The sequence below is a fragment of the Castor canadensis genome, chromosome 6, assembly GCF_047511655.1.
Source record: "Castor canadensis chromosome 6, mCasCan1.hap1v2, whole genome shotgun sequence".
Classification (NCBI taxonomy): domain Eukaryota; kingdom Metazoa; phylum Chordata; class Mammalia; order Rodentia; family Castoridae; genus Castor; species Castor canadensis.
Genome location: NC_133391.1, coordinates 167,866,035 through 167,880,474, shown reverse-complemented (window position 1 = coordinate 167,880,474; position 14,440 = coordinate 167,866,035). Strand labels below are relative to the sequence as shown.

The 14,440-nt window shown below is 37.2% G+C and overlaps 1 protein-coding gene across 5 annotated transcripts in view; it reads right to left on the bottom strand.

Annotated features, from left to right (window-relative positions):
- Ctnnd2 (catenin delta 2) overlaps nt 1-14,440 on the bottom strand; it is an 858,282-nt gene that overhangs the window by 790,716 nt on the left and 53,126 nt on the right. For 3 of the 5 annotated variants that reach the window (XM_074077729.1, XM_074077728.1, XM_074077727.1), the window contains one exon: nt 1,516-1,626. The exons of the other annotated variants lie outside the window; for them this stretch is intronic. The gene's annotated coding sequence lies outside the window, so the exon portion shown is untranslated. Of the gene's footprint in view, nt 1-1,515; nt 1,627-14,440 lie in introns of those variants that run through there. 5 annotated transcript variants of the gene reach the window in all.

Here is a 14,440-nt window from a genome sequence, read left to right as displayed (position 1 = left end):
GTCTTTGACAGTGGATCATGCCTTGAAATCTACATCTTCAAATTATGTGTCAGCTTCTCTTTTTTCACATTGTACCTAACATAATAATGCAACTTATAAAATCAAATTTTCTTAGATCTGATGAAATACAATAGCAAAGATATGAAGATAAGAAAATTCTATTGTAATTCAAAGACAGAGAGAAGCAGTAATCAAACAATTCAGTGAATATTATGAAAATTATAATGACAACAATGATTAACTGAACTCAGTTGAGGACATACAGACACAAATACATTAAAGGAGAATCAGGTACCATGCATGGTATTATATTTCTAGCCACCCAGGAAACTAAAATTTAATCCCTCCAATAATAACTTTGGTCTGTTTTGGTGATGAAAGGGTGAGGCATAGACCACGTAACAGCTCTGAATTGTTTCTTGATCTGTGGCTTACAAAATTCAGGTTCATAAGAACCCTTAAAAAATAGTGTTCCAAAGTTGACAAACTACTCAGACTTAGTTAAGAAAACAAAAATGATGTTTTAATTATTGCTATCCATCACAGTTTCAGGGTTACTTGGGCTCCGCTAAGTAAATTTTGGGATATGCATGTGCTTGCAGTCAGAACGTAAGTGTTTGAGGATACAGATAGCTCATGCTTGATGCCTGGGTGGAAGATGCAAACAGCTGGGAGCTTGTACATTTGGATTCTTTGGTATCTCTTTAGTCTTGATGTTGTCTGTGCATGAGGACCGGCTTCAGGTAGTCACATTTCTTACATGCAGGCTTAGAGCTCCAAAGGTGAGTACCTCCAGCAAAAGAGAGAGCCTATGAGAATTGTGGAGGTTTCTGTGGCCTACCCCAGGAAATCATGAGTCTGATGCACCACACTGGTGCGAAGTAAGTCACTAAACTCAGCTTCTATCTTTTTAAAAAGATAATTAAATTCATTGATATGTCTAAAATCCATCACAAAGATGCATTTTAAATACAAATGAATTCGATTTTAAATAGATAACATCTCCTGGGGAAGTTAAGTTACCATAAAAACTGATTTTTATTCTTAAATAAGCTATAAAATGAATGCAAGATTTTTAATTACTAAGTAAAAATTAGTTAAGTACTCTACTGATGCAACTCCAAAAACCCTAAAGAAAAGGTTTGGGGTATTTCCTAAACACAAGCTAGAGCAATATAAAAATCTCTCAATTAAGCTGCTTAACATACCATAAATAATGTTTCCTCATAAATATTGATTATTCACTATCAAACATTGAAAATCATTTTTAGAATGTATTAGGAAAGGATTTATGTTCCTCAAAATTAATTATCCCAGGTTAGTGAGTAATTTTTTTCATTATCAGTGAATTGATTTCCAGAGAAATGTGAAGCCCAGTGATTTGAGTAATACAGTGAATAAACAGTGAATGTTTATTTTTGAAATAAACAGACATTAAATGGTCAGATATTCATTCTCTGTGACTTTGACCCAACATTTCAAACTCTGGATACAAGTGCAACAAACTCAACTCACTGAAATTGTTCTGAATTGCGTCACATTACTGAAGAGTCGGGGCCTTGGGATGGGCCCCAGTGGCAGAATGCTTGCCTAGCATGCCCAAGGCCCTGGATTCCATCACCAGCACTGCAAAATACAAAAATAAGTTAATTAACTAACTGAATAAAAATAAAAAATCATGAGTGCATGTGAACAGGGTCCAATGCCATTTAGGGAAATGGCCTCCAGAATTAGCAGTCTGAAATTTGCTGTCAATGACTAGCAGGCACAAGGGCAGAAGATAACTTTAACAGGAAGCAATATCAGTAAGGAATACATTCAACTTTATAATAAGGAACACCCCGACTCTGTGTAATGTCCATATATCTACAGATTATTTTAAAAACTCCCAGTTTTTAATTTGCATATCTATCCTATCAAATAGCCACTGAAAAACTTAAATAATACTTTTCTGTGTGACAGAGAAATGAATAACACAAAATACCTAATTGGCATTAACGTAGCAAACTATATTTCAAACACTGTCACAAGCACCAAGAACACATCCCTGTCAATTCACTCACAACTCAAAAGGCCAATGATATTCCCATTTTTGACCTGAGATGCCCACTCTACAGCTTGTCCAATTTTCCACAAATTCTCCAGGAATCATTTCAATTCTGTACAATAAGCAACAATGAACAAAAAATGCAAAATAAACTCCCAGAGTACAATTTTCACCCTTAATGTAACCCTGTACTCACTAGTCCATTTTAGTCACCTTCATTCTCACGATAGTCCCATCTAATCTTACACTACTTCCACAATATAAGGTTTCTCAAGATCAGAATTTAATTTCAGACCATAAAACGAACAAAACCATCTCTCCCCAACCCTGCAAGTCATTAACATTAAAGTATTATCTAAATTTGTCATATGAATTCTGTATTTAAGTCATAAATTGATTGCCAGGCACCAAAATAAAAAGTTCAAAGGACAAAGTTATTGGAGTCCATGCACAGATGTTGAACCATAACACAAAGATACACCAGGCTAACAGCTCCTGGTCAGAAAGAAAATGAAGTAAAGCCTTGGCATGGAGAGAAGGGCCAATGAAGGACTCCACAGGGTGATGACATTTCAGCAAAGGCAACATTATATCTTGTCTAGAAACTAGCTGCCTGTCCCTTGACAAATCATGTAACTACTTTATATCTAAATCTTCTAATCTGTAAAATCAGGGAATGAACCAGAATGGCAAGGACTGATATTTTAGGTTCTGAAATCTTATCACTTGAGCCCTTTCATTCACAAGAAAACCTTACAAAGAACCTCCTCCTCTGATGGCCCATGAGTTCTCACTTCCTGAGCCTGTGGAGCCAACAGTATCTGTCAGTCATATCCCCTTATGAATGCTACCCTTCCCAAGACAAGAATGTCTTCTCTCCTCTTTTTTATCTGATAAGACTTTCTAGTAAATATTGCAACAAGAGAGACACCGTATTTCTGAGTATCACCAAGGAATTTGTCAGGATTCCATATTGGCTGATCTTGACCTCTACATAAAGAGAATGATAAAACTGGCAAATTGCTTGCTGCTTAAATTCTCCCAATATGAATAACACCAGTAAGGCAATTTTGATGCATAAAATATTGCCCAATTTTTGACATAAAGGATGATAGTGAGCAAATAATATCAGGGATGTATGAATCCCTTAAAGGGAAAAGATAATTCTGAATATATCCACAATGACCTCCAAAGTCCACATTGATGGACTGAATCCAGTAAGATGTACCAGTAACAAATACATAATTCCACACTTAGGTTTAGAAAAACAAATGTATAAGAACAGTATGGAGAGCCAAAGATTGGGAGCAATGCATATGGAAAAAAATCTACTTAGAAGTTTTAGCAATAATGTGTACAACTGGAATAGCCAATAATTAGAGATTCCCCAAAACAAGCACCCTAGGCACCTGCTACCCCAAGTGTGGCCCCTGGACCAGCTGCACGATTATCACCTGAGAACTGATGAGAAATGCAGAATCTCCTAGTCTACTGCCTCCAGAATTAAACTTCACACGTTACAGAGATTTCCAGGTGATTTAGCATGCACATCCAAGTTTGAGAACCACTGCCTAAGCTATTATGCAAATCAGATCATAGGCACACCTTTTAGATACCAACATCATTCAGGAGATGAAGTCAGTTAAACCAGGGCATAGACAAACTCGAACCTTTAAAACAGTCAAGAATAGTCAAAGGCTGGGAATGTTTGGTTTAGAATTTGTTGGTCAATATGGTGGCCACAGCACCTAGTTAGCACTTAAAATGAGGCTAGTATGAATTAAGACAGGCTGTAAACATAAAATACACCACAGACTGCAGACCACCAGCAAAATAAATGAATGTGAATTATCTCTTAAATAATTTTGATATTGAATATGTTGAAAAATACGTTGGATTTGTTGGTTTAACTCAAACATTATTAAATAATTAATTTTGGTTGAATGGGGGTTTGAACTCAGGGCTTCATATATGCAAAGAAAGTGCTCTATCACTTGAGCCATGCCTCTAGTCCAATTTTCTCTGGTTATTTTGGAAATAGGGTCTCACAAACTATTCACCTTGGCTGGCCTTTAACCACGATCCTCCTACCTCACCCTCCCAAATAGCTAGTATTACAGGCATGAGCCACCAACACTCAGTTAACTCAAACATTATTAATGTGACTTGTTTCTTTTTTCATTTTTAATGTGGCTAGTAGAAAAGTTTTGTTACGTCTGAAGCGCACATTTGGATTTTTTGTTTGTTTGGGTTATTTCGGCAGGTAGTAATGGGGTTCTGAACTCAGGGCTTTGTGCTTGCTAGGTCTGTGCGCTACCACTTGAGCCACTCCCCCAGCCCACAGGCATGTTTGATTTGTACTGCACCAGGCTGTTTTAAAGACCATCAGGAACCCATACCGCAGCTCTTTTCAAACACTTGGAGTACTGTTGTATTGAAGGAATATTAACATAGCTCAGTCCAGAAACAGAGGTTAGAAATAGGCCTCAATACTGCATGAGTGAAAGCAGAAAAAGAGTCACTTTTTCCCAAAATACCCTGCATGGAATGCAGTCTCTACCACAGAATCATCGCTGAGTCTGATACTCATGAAATGGGTGCATTTCTTATCTTACAAAAAATCCGAAAATATAGCCATGAACATGAAACAAGAAGACCTAATTACTCATCAAAAAGTAATGTCCTCTGAGCATGTTCCAATTCATGCCCTCTTTTCCTCTGGAGAAAAAGTACAACTCATTTTGTCTTGTCTTTAGAGAATGGTGGTTGAACATACAAGTAGACAATCACGTTCTCAGAGGAAATGACATTCCTGCTTGCAAATGAACATCATCCTGAAGATGCCATTTATTCTTGCCAAACTTCCTCCTGGATAAGTTCCAGATCATCTACTGAAACAAATATTTGCTGTGTTGAAACTGTCCGGCTTCTCAGCCTGCCTGCTGGAGTGTGACATGAGGAAAACAGTAAATTTTAAAAAGCCCTCCTGCATCTGCAACCTCATCTCAACAAAATATCAGCCCTGACAACAGAGTTCAACAAGAAATATCTATTCCTTCATTACAATGCTGAAGAAAATATTCAAGAAAATGATCTTCTCTTTATTGTAAGTTAAATCTGTAATAGTTCGACTCCTATTTCACTAGTTCCAAATAATTCATCTCCTAGATACATATTAGAAATGCCAAATATGGACTGGTATATGGTCCTAAGATTTTGACACTATTTGGATCAATTAAATCATAAAAAGTAACTTTTTAAAGGATTGATGGTCTGATTTTATTTCATATAACCAGGTTTTTTAAAGGGAAAATAATAGATTGCATTATTTTTTCTGATCCAGAAAATCTAAAGGTAGTTTTTCTTGCTGGTTTTTACTATACATTGTATATTTTTCCCCACTCATCTATACACTTAATATATACTAATTGTACGTGTTAATGGGATTCACTGTGATGTGTCCACATGATACAATCACCCTCCTTTCCTTCTCACACACCCCAAATTCTTTCCACTCCCTAGTAATCATGACTCTACTTTCAGGTTGATTTTTTTTATGTTTACTTATATAAGAGAGAGCATGAGATACTTGTAGTTTGATCTGTTTAAAAGTTATGAATTATCAGTAGCCCAAAGTGGTTCAAACACTTCCATTTTTAAGATAATGATGTAAATTTAAGGGAATTCAGCTGAAATCCCAATTCTCATCATGCTCAATCTGTCTGAGATTAATTCTTTTTGTCACTTACTGAGGCCATTGGCTGTAATACCATGTATAATTCCTCCTGGCTCTAACTTTCTATATCCCAAAACAGAAGGAGAAGGGAGTGCCTTATTTTACCAAGTCCTTATCTAACTAAATGAAACCTAGATGATATTTAAGAATGAACATCTTTACAGAATTTTTAATACTTATTTCTAGGAAGTTGTGTAATAACTCCCTAAAGACCTTTCAAAATTTATAGTCATTTGTCTTGAAAGCATAATGAATGCCCCAGGTAAGGAATGGATAGATAGAAATATTCTCTCTCTCTCTCTCTCTCCCTCCCTCTCTCCCTCTCTCTCTCTCACACGCACACACACATACACACACTCCTTCCAGATTTTGAAATCTAATAATGCAATTCTATAAGCCAAATTATGCTTTGTCTTTGCAGATTCCCATTACAATGAAAGCAATCTCTAGCTGTAATTATTTCACTCAATCTACAAATTGGAAAATCTGTTACAGTATAAAATAGCATAGCTCAGAACTTCTGTATCACTTTGTTTTTAATTGTAGAACTAATGGATTCATGGAGCACCTGTTGTTTACTTTAATGTGAATTCTTTTAGAGAAACCGTGCATATCCTGTTGCCAGATTTTTGACGAATCGATGGTTTAAACATGCAATGACTAGCTCCTTCTTTGAATGAATCACTATAATTACCTGGGAAACTATATTTTCCTAGTAAACTTCATGTGATACGTCATGTTAGCATCATTAAGTAAGCTTCCTAGGAAGCTTCCGGAGCTTAGCTCTAAGCAAAGGCAGGAAGGTGACGACCAGTGTTCTCCTGTACCTGACAGGGTGGTCAGAGACCCACCATCTTCACAAACAGGAGCTCTAGTGCATTTGCAACCACTCATCTAATGTGACATGGCAAGGGACCTGACCCTCCAGGGACAGTGCAGCTTAGGACAGACAAGGAAACCATAGCTGTGTGAGAAGAGCAAATTCAAAGAAAAACAGCTTTTACCATCAATTTCTAGGACTTGAAGTAGTCAGCACACCATAGTGAATGTGACTTGCCATCAGCTTCCTAAAGGGAGGTTCTTACATGTCTTGTGCTTTTTCAACTGCTCTGAAGTTGGATGCCAATGCAATAGGTCATGCCTATAATCCTAACTTCTTGGGAGACTGAGATCAGGATGACAGGGGTTGTGGGACGGCCCAGGCAGGGAGTTTGTGAAACCCCCATTCTCAACCAATGCTAGGCAGAGTGGTTTGTAATTACCATCCCAAACTATCCAGGAGCTTGAAATGGAGAGGATCACGGATCCAGACCAGCCCTGGCGAAAAAGTTCAGGAGACTCCATCTCAATAGAGAAAAGCTAGGCATGATGGTACATAGCTGTAATCCCAGTCATGACAGGAAGGTAAAACAGGAGAATTAAGGTCCAGGCTTGCCTGGAAAAAAGCAAGGCCCTATCTCCAAAAATAACCACAGCAAAAGCGGCCGGAGGTATGGCTCAAGTGGTAGAGCACCTGCCTAGGAAGCCTGAAGCCCTGAGTTCAAACCCCAGTACCACACACATAATGAAATATAAAAATATAAATTAAAAATGACTGCTGTAAACCTAACCTCTAGCACAGTACTTATTATGTAGGTAATAAATATTTGTTCAGTTAAATAAATCTTTCACTAAATAGTGACTGTTACCAACTGAACTACTTCTATTTACCAGATTCCTATGTTGATGTCCTCCCTCCAAGACCTTACAGCTGACTTATCTGGAAACAGTCATCTCTACAATGCAATCAGTGAGGATGAGGTCACACTGCCACAGAGCTGGCCTCTCACCCAACATGACTACTGTCCTTGGAAAGAGGCTGTGAGAAAGCCAAGTCAGAGATCAATGGGAGTCACAGATGAGAAGAAATAACAAAAAATGTCAGCAACTGCCAGGAGCTTGTGGAAATGCTAGAACATACTGTCCCTCGAGCATGCAGAGGACATCTTGATCAAGGACTTCTCATCTCCAGAATTGTGACATGAGAAGTTTCCATGATTTATGCTACCCAGCTTGTGGTATTTTGTTACAGAAGTCTTAGCAACTAACACAGTCCAGACTATCAATGGCTTGCTACTTATAAACAAAAAAGGGAAAGTTTAAATACAAACACAACTAATAGGCTATGGAAGCTAAGAAAAGATTTTCAAATTATATGTATTACTATACCTAATGTTTAGATTGCTAGGAAATTGTACCGAATTTGCATTTAGAGAGGCATGAACAGATTAACTAAATTAAATCAGGACATGTGAAATATGAGCTATTTGAAGAAGAAACTGTGATTTGTACATTGATACACCCCTAGTGCCTATAACACAGGCTACCTATTACGGTGCTAGACCATAACAATTTCTCTAATGAATGAGAAGTGTAATTTAAAATACAGTAGCAAATTCATGCTCTTTCTTCATTAAACATTAAAAATTAAAAATTCAAACCAGAAACAGGTATAAGAAGAAATAACTTCTTCAGCATTTCAGATAGAATGAGATAACAATAATTATGGCAGATCTCAATACCCCACTTTCTTCAACAGACAAAACATCCAGACAAAAAATCAATAAAGGTATCCTAGAACTAAACACCACCATGGACAAAATGGACTTAACAGATTATTTATATTATTTCATCCTATGACAACAGATTAAACTTTTTTCTCAGCAGCTCATGGACCTTTTTCCAAAACAGACCACAACCTAAGTCAAAAAGCAAACCAGGGAACCAAAAAAATTTAAAATAATCCCTTGCATTCTAACAGACCATAATGGAATAAAACTGAAATCAATAGCAACCATTCAAACTCATGGAGACTGAACAACACACTGTTGAGCAACCAATGGGTCACTGAAGAAATTATGAAAGAAATTAAGAAATTCCTAGGTTCAAATGAAAATGAGGACACAAGTTATCAGAACCTATGGGACACAGCAAAGGCAGTGTTAAGAGGGAATTTTAAACCCCATCATAAAACTAAAGCAATCTCATATAGTCTGATGATACATCTTAAACACTTAGAAAAACAAGAGCAAGCCAACCCAAAAAGTAACAGACATGGGAAGACATCATGAAAATTGGGGGAAAAAATCAGTGAACTGGAGACCAAGAAAACTCTACGTGAAGAATTTTGTGGGTTTTTTTTTTTTTAAACCAAGTATATGTCAGTCACTAAAAAAGAAATCCTAGCATAAAAATTAGAAATATGCCATATGTTGTTAGCTTGAGAAAAATAGAAATACAATGACTTTTTCAATATTTAAAAGTACTTATCATGTCTTCACCTTATGTGCAGACAGCAACATTGTTGCATTTTTAAGGGGCGATTAGAAAATAAACAATATGTAAATAGATGGTAGAATTTTTAAATGAGAAGAATGATTTTATCAACATATGTATAAGTACCTTACTTAATGAATTGTTGATAGAAGGTATTGTTAAGTGACACACAGAAAATCTTTTAGTAACAATTGTAATTATGTTAAAACTGGTCATTGTTTACAACTGTATAAGAATTACTTAATGCTTATTTTAATTTTTATTAGGATACGTTTGGTGCACAGGGGGAATTCACGGTGACATTCACTGTGACAATTCTAAATAGGCTTATATTGTACATTGGTTAGATCGTGCCACCATCTCTCCCCCTCGACTCCCCACCCACCCCATTTCAAGCAATTGCAAGAGATTTCATTGTTCTATTTCATGTAAGTATACGAAGTCCATCAACCATATTCCCTCACCTAATTTCCTTCATTCACCCTCTCCCTCCCAGAAGTACAAATTTTACAGTCCTATCTTTCTTTATTAATTTCCAAGTCAATATTCAAAGGGGTTTCTCAATGTATCCCAATTGTGAGCGTACTTTACTTTGGGCCATTCAATCCCTTCCATTACTCTCCCTTACCCCTCCCTCCCACCCGCTTTCAACAGCTTTCAATACAAATTCTTACACCCTCTGCCTTCACAGATGCTATGACTTATGATATTGTTGATGCTCTATCATTCTCTTTTCCTTTTCCTCCTTCCCTGAGTTCTGTACAGTAGTTCCACTGTTACAAACATGTTCTACATCTGAGTTTGGATATGTTGTTTTTTTGTGTGTATGGATATTTATCTTTTGGATCTTCCACAGGAGAGAAAACATGCAGTCTTGCCTTTCTGAACCTAGCCTACTGCACTTAACATGATGTCCTCCAATTGCAACCTCCAATTTACCTTTAAACCACATGGTGTCAATCTTCCTTATAGATGAGTAAAAACTCCATATATATGTATAAATATATACATATATATATACACATATATACACAATGGAGTTTTTTGATTCATATATCAGTTGTAGGGCATCTGGATTGTTTCCATAGCTTGGCTTTATGAATAACAAACATCAGCATGCAAGTGTCTGTATTGTATCCTGACTTATATTCCTTTGGATATATGACCAGAAGAATATCCTTGGACCATATGGAAGTTCTATTTTTATCTTTTTGAGAAATTTCCATACTGCTTTCCATAATGGCCATACTAATTTGCATTTCACCAACAGTGTATAGGGTTCCTGTTAGCTTCATTCTCTCTATCACTTTTTCCTGTTTTTGCCCTTGAAGATGATCATCTTAACTGGGGTGAGATGAAATCTTAGTGATTTGAGTCTCTTTTATAACCAGGGAAGTTGAATATTTCTTCATTTATGTATTGGCCATTTGTACCTCCTCCTTTGAAAATTCCCTATTTAATTCAAGTTCCCATTTCTTCATTAGGATATTAATTCTTTGGGGATTAAGGTTTTTGAGCTCCCTGTAGATTCTGGATATTAGTTCCTTATCAGATGAATAGCTGGCAAGGATTTTTCTCCCATTCTGTGAGCACTCCTTTAGATCCAGTGACTGTTTCTTTTGCTGTGCAGAAACTTTTTAGTTTTTAGTTTGGTAGAGTCTCATGTATTCATTTTCTCTCTTAGATGCTGGGCTATTTGAGTCATTAATATATTTTGATGTCAATGGAATTCAAGATTCTTACAGTACTGAAAAGTTTCCTACATTTCTACATGTAGTTTTCATAGATATAATCCCTTTCAAGGTCAAATTTTTTGCTGTACCCTAAATTCTTTTAGTCACCAAGCAATTTTAAAATCTTATAGCAGCTACACACTTAGCAGATTTTAAAATTATACAATAAATATAAATACTATTAGAAAATAAATACCATATAAATTAACCATATCAGCAGAATGTATTTGATGATACTACTTGAGGAAAATAAGTTACCAAGCACATCATGAATTTGGGACTGACTGATATGGTGGTGTAATGTTTTGAAATTTAGTTTCAGAAGATGATTCAATTTCCCTGCTACTTTATTCACATAATGACAAACTTCACCACTTTCAGATTCACTTTGAATAAAATCCTCACAGAGGTCCTTAGCCCATCCTTGTTCTTTCCCATAAGAAATATGATTGCATCAATGGCTAAAACCACCAATGGAAACACAGGTGAGTCCCTGCTCAATATACTCCTGTCTGGCCTCCTCCACAGTACCTCACCAGACTGCCAAGCTAATGACCTTGATCACCACCCAGACCCTAACCCTAACAAAGCATCCACCTTCTCTACACTGCCCCCTGGCAGTTTCAGATATCACAAAATTCTCACCTTGAAATAGTCTCTCTTGGATTCAGAGGCACATCCTGACCTACTGGTTTTCCTCCAATTCTTCTCTCATCTAATCTGTCTTCTTCTTCAGCTCCTCCTCCCCATCTGATGTTTCAGCACTGAAATGTCTCAGTCCTACACCATGCTGTGCTCCATGCTATTTGCTCAAGCCATCTCTTCCACACCTCAACCATACTTGGCTTGACATCCTGTGAGAGACATCACAGTATATGTGCTAGGTGTGTCCTATGAGTAGAATCTGTGATCCATGCATGCCCAGTCACAGGATTTCATTATCTTGACCAAGATAAGCCCCATGAGATCTAAGCTGGACAAAGCAAAGTCAGACCCTAACAGACATCTAGACCCATCAGGAAAAATCTCACTCTTCCTAGTGGTCGTGCAATTTCTAGATTATAAAGTTGGATCTCACAGGCATACTGACACTACATGTAAAGAAATTGTTGAAGATGAAGTCAATAAAGAGACAGCAGAATTAAGTGACAGAAAAACAAAAATGAGTCCTCACCAGTAGAGGACCAACCAAAACCTGTTGAATTTTTACTTATGAGAGTCAATATTCCATATTTTTCAGTAAGCTTATTTAAGTGGGTTTTCCATGATTTGTAAAGAAAGCCCACCTAATCAGAAAAAATGCCCTGGCAGTCAGTGTCATGCCACAGACCTGGCTGAGCAGGGGTGGGGTTTAGGTTACCCCTCTGTTTGCAAAATAGCTACTAAACTGTCTCTGTGCTGCAGATCTGAGGCTGGAGGTGCAGAGAATGTATGTGATGGAGCACGCTGAATGCTTCTCCGAGACATCAGTGAAATGTTTCAGAGAACAACCAATTTTGTGTGCAGACTAGCACATTAAAAAACAGAGAGAAAAGAAAATAAATTTATGACCACAGAGGCATGATCAGTCCATGGCCAACTACTTAAAGTGGCTGAATCAGGAAATCATGAGCCCAGCAGGATTGAACAGCCACATCCAGTCCAAGGGTCACTTCTGTTTTTCTTCAGCAGCCAGGATACAAGACATCAGCTTTAAAATACACCTAGCAGCTGACAGGAGGGGGTACAGGGACAAATTGTAGCTAAGGTGCTAATACAGAGTTCTCATTTGTGCTCTACACCAAAAGGCAGGAAACACCTTTGTGGAAAGATGCTTCTTTCCAATTCTCCAAAAGTTCCAAGGAAATAAGGAATGGCAGAAAAATATAGGCTTAAATGTTGTGGCAAATTGAAAATTATAAACATATTTTATCTTATAAAAATATATTCCCCAGAGATAAAATTCCAAGATAATAGACCAGAAATATAATAGCTGCTAACGATCAACATCACATTTATACAGAAAGCATGGACTCATCTGCATTGTTCATACCAAATAAACAGCTTTATATCCTTTGTGATCACTAGTGTAATTCCTACTACACATCTTTAATATATGATTAAACTGGCAGAACACACTGCATGCAGAATGAGAAGGAAGGCAAACATCATTAATGCAGAACATATTTTTTTTCTAAAGAAATGGGAAGTATTCTCTTCATTTATTTTTAAATCCATTATGATGCTGAGGACTATCAGAGATAACAATATCCTGAGTGCCAACACAAGATCACAGTATGTCACTCATGGATTTGCATCTCATTAACAAAAAGCAAAAATTCTATTTGAGGTACATTTTGTATTATCCAAGATGTATTTCCTTATAGTTCAAACATAGTATTTACTTACAAAGCAAATATCTATAGCTTCCACACGACTGTAATAGGTAATTCTATGTGTCAAGTGGACACACTGTGTGGTAAAGCAAGAATTTGGATGCTAATGTGAAGATGTTTGTGGGTTTGATTAACAGCTAACTTTAAGTAAAGCAAGTTGACTGTCATAACATGGTACCCTTATCTAATCAGTTGAAGAATGTTAGAGAAAAGACAGAGGTTTTCACAGAAGCAGGAATTCTGTGTCCAGACTGCAATATAAACACCCTGCTTGAGTTCCTATCCTACAGGCCTACCTTGCAGATTCTGGACTCTTGACTGCAAACTCAGGTCCTACTGGAATTTCCAGTCCATAACTTGCTCTAGAGACTTTGGACATACCAGTGCCCATAGTCGCATCAGCCAATTCTTAAAATAATAATTCTCTTCTTCTGAATATACTACACTACACACAAACACACACATATATAAATTACATACATTTATTTATAAGTGTGTTCTATTTCTCCAAAGTGGATTCCACTTATTAGAATGATACTTAAATGCCACCAAAAAGATCTTGGCTTAACTCTACCTTTTAGGAGAAGAAAAAGGTGTTATTCTGTGTGACTGAAAGATGTGGAGCAAGGTGACCTCAGGCCTGTGTCCTCAGCCCTAACTATTTCTTAGAGGAATATCTTGACTTACTTTGCTCTAGGATTTGATGGTAACTAACTTCACCCAGCCCCTCCTCAGGCTGCCAACAGCAGTTGGCTTTATGCTTCTTTGTTCACCAACATGGGGCCTATTTGGTGACGCAACATTTAAAGTCATTAAATCAGGTCTAACCAGGACCTGTTCACAGCCCTGCTGCCTTCTTGTGCTACAGAATCAGCTTCAGTACTGTGTATTGCTGGGAGTTTGCTTGGCCTGAGTTCTGCTGCCAAGTCTCTCCTTTGGCAATGTGAAAATTCCATTTGTGATTTTGGTAAACACAGTAGGCTTCATAAGGTGCTAATGGCAAAAGGAATCCCAGAAACTAAGTCTTGATATTCAAAAACCTGGCCAGAAGGAGTTATGTATTTTTTAGTCAGCAGACACCTGAATGAATTCTATGCTTTCCAGAGGACAAGGAAAATATTGTGAGGATAATTTCAGTCAGCCAGTCACAGTGCATTTTCTTCCCTACCTGAAATGAGTCACAAGCTCTCCTTCCCTCTCCATCCCCTGCCTCTATCTCTTCTTCCTCTACACA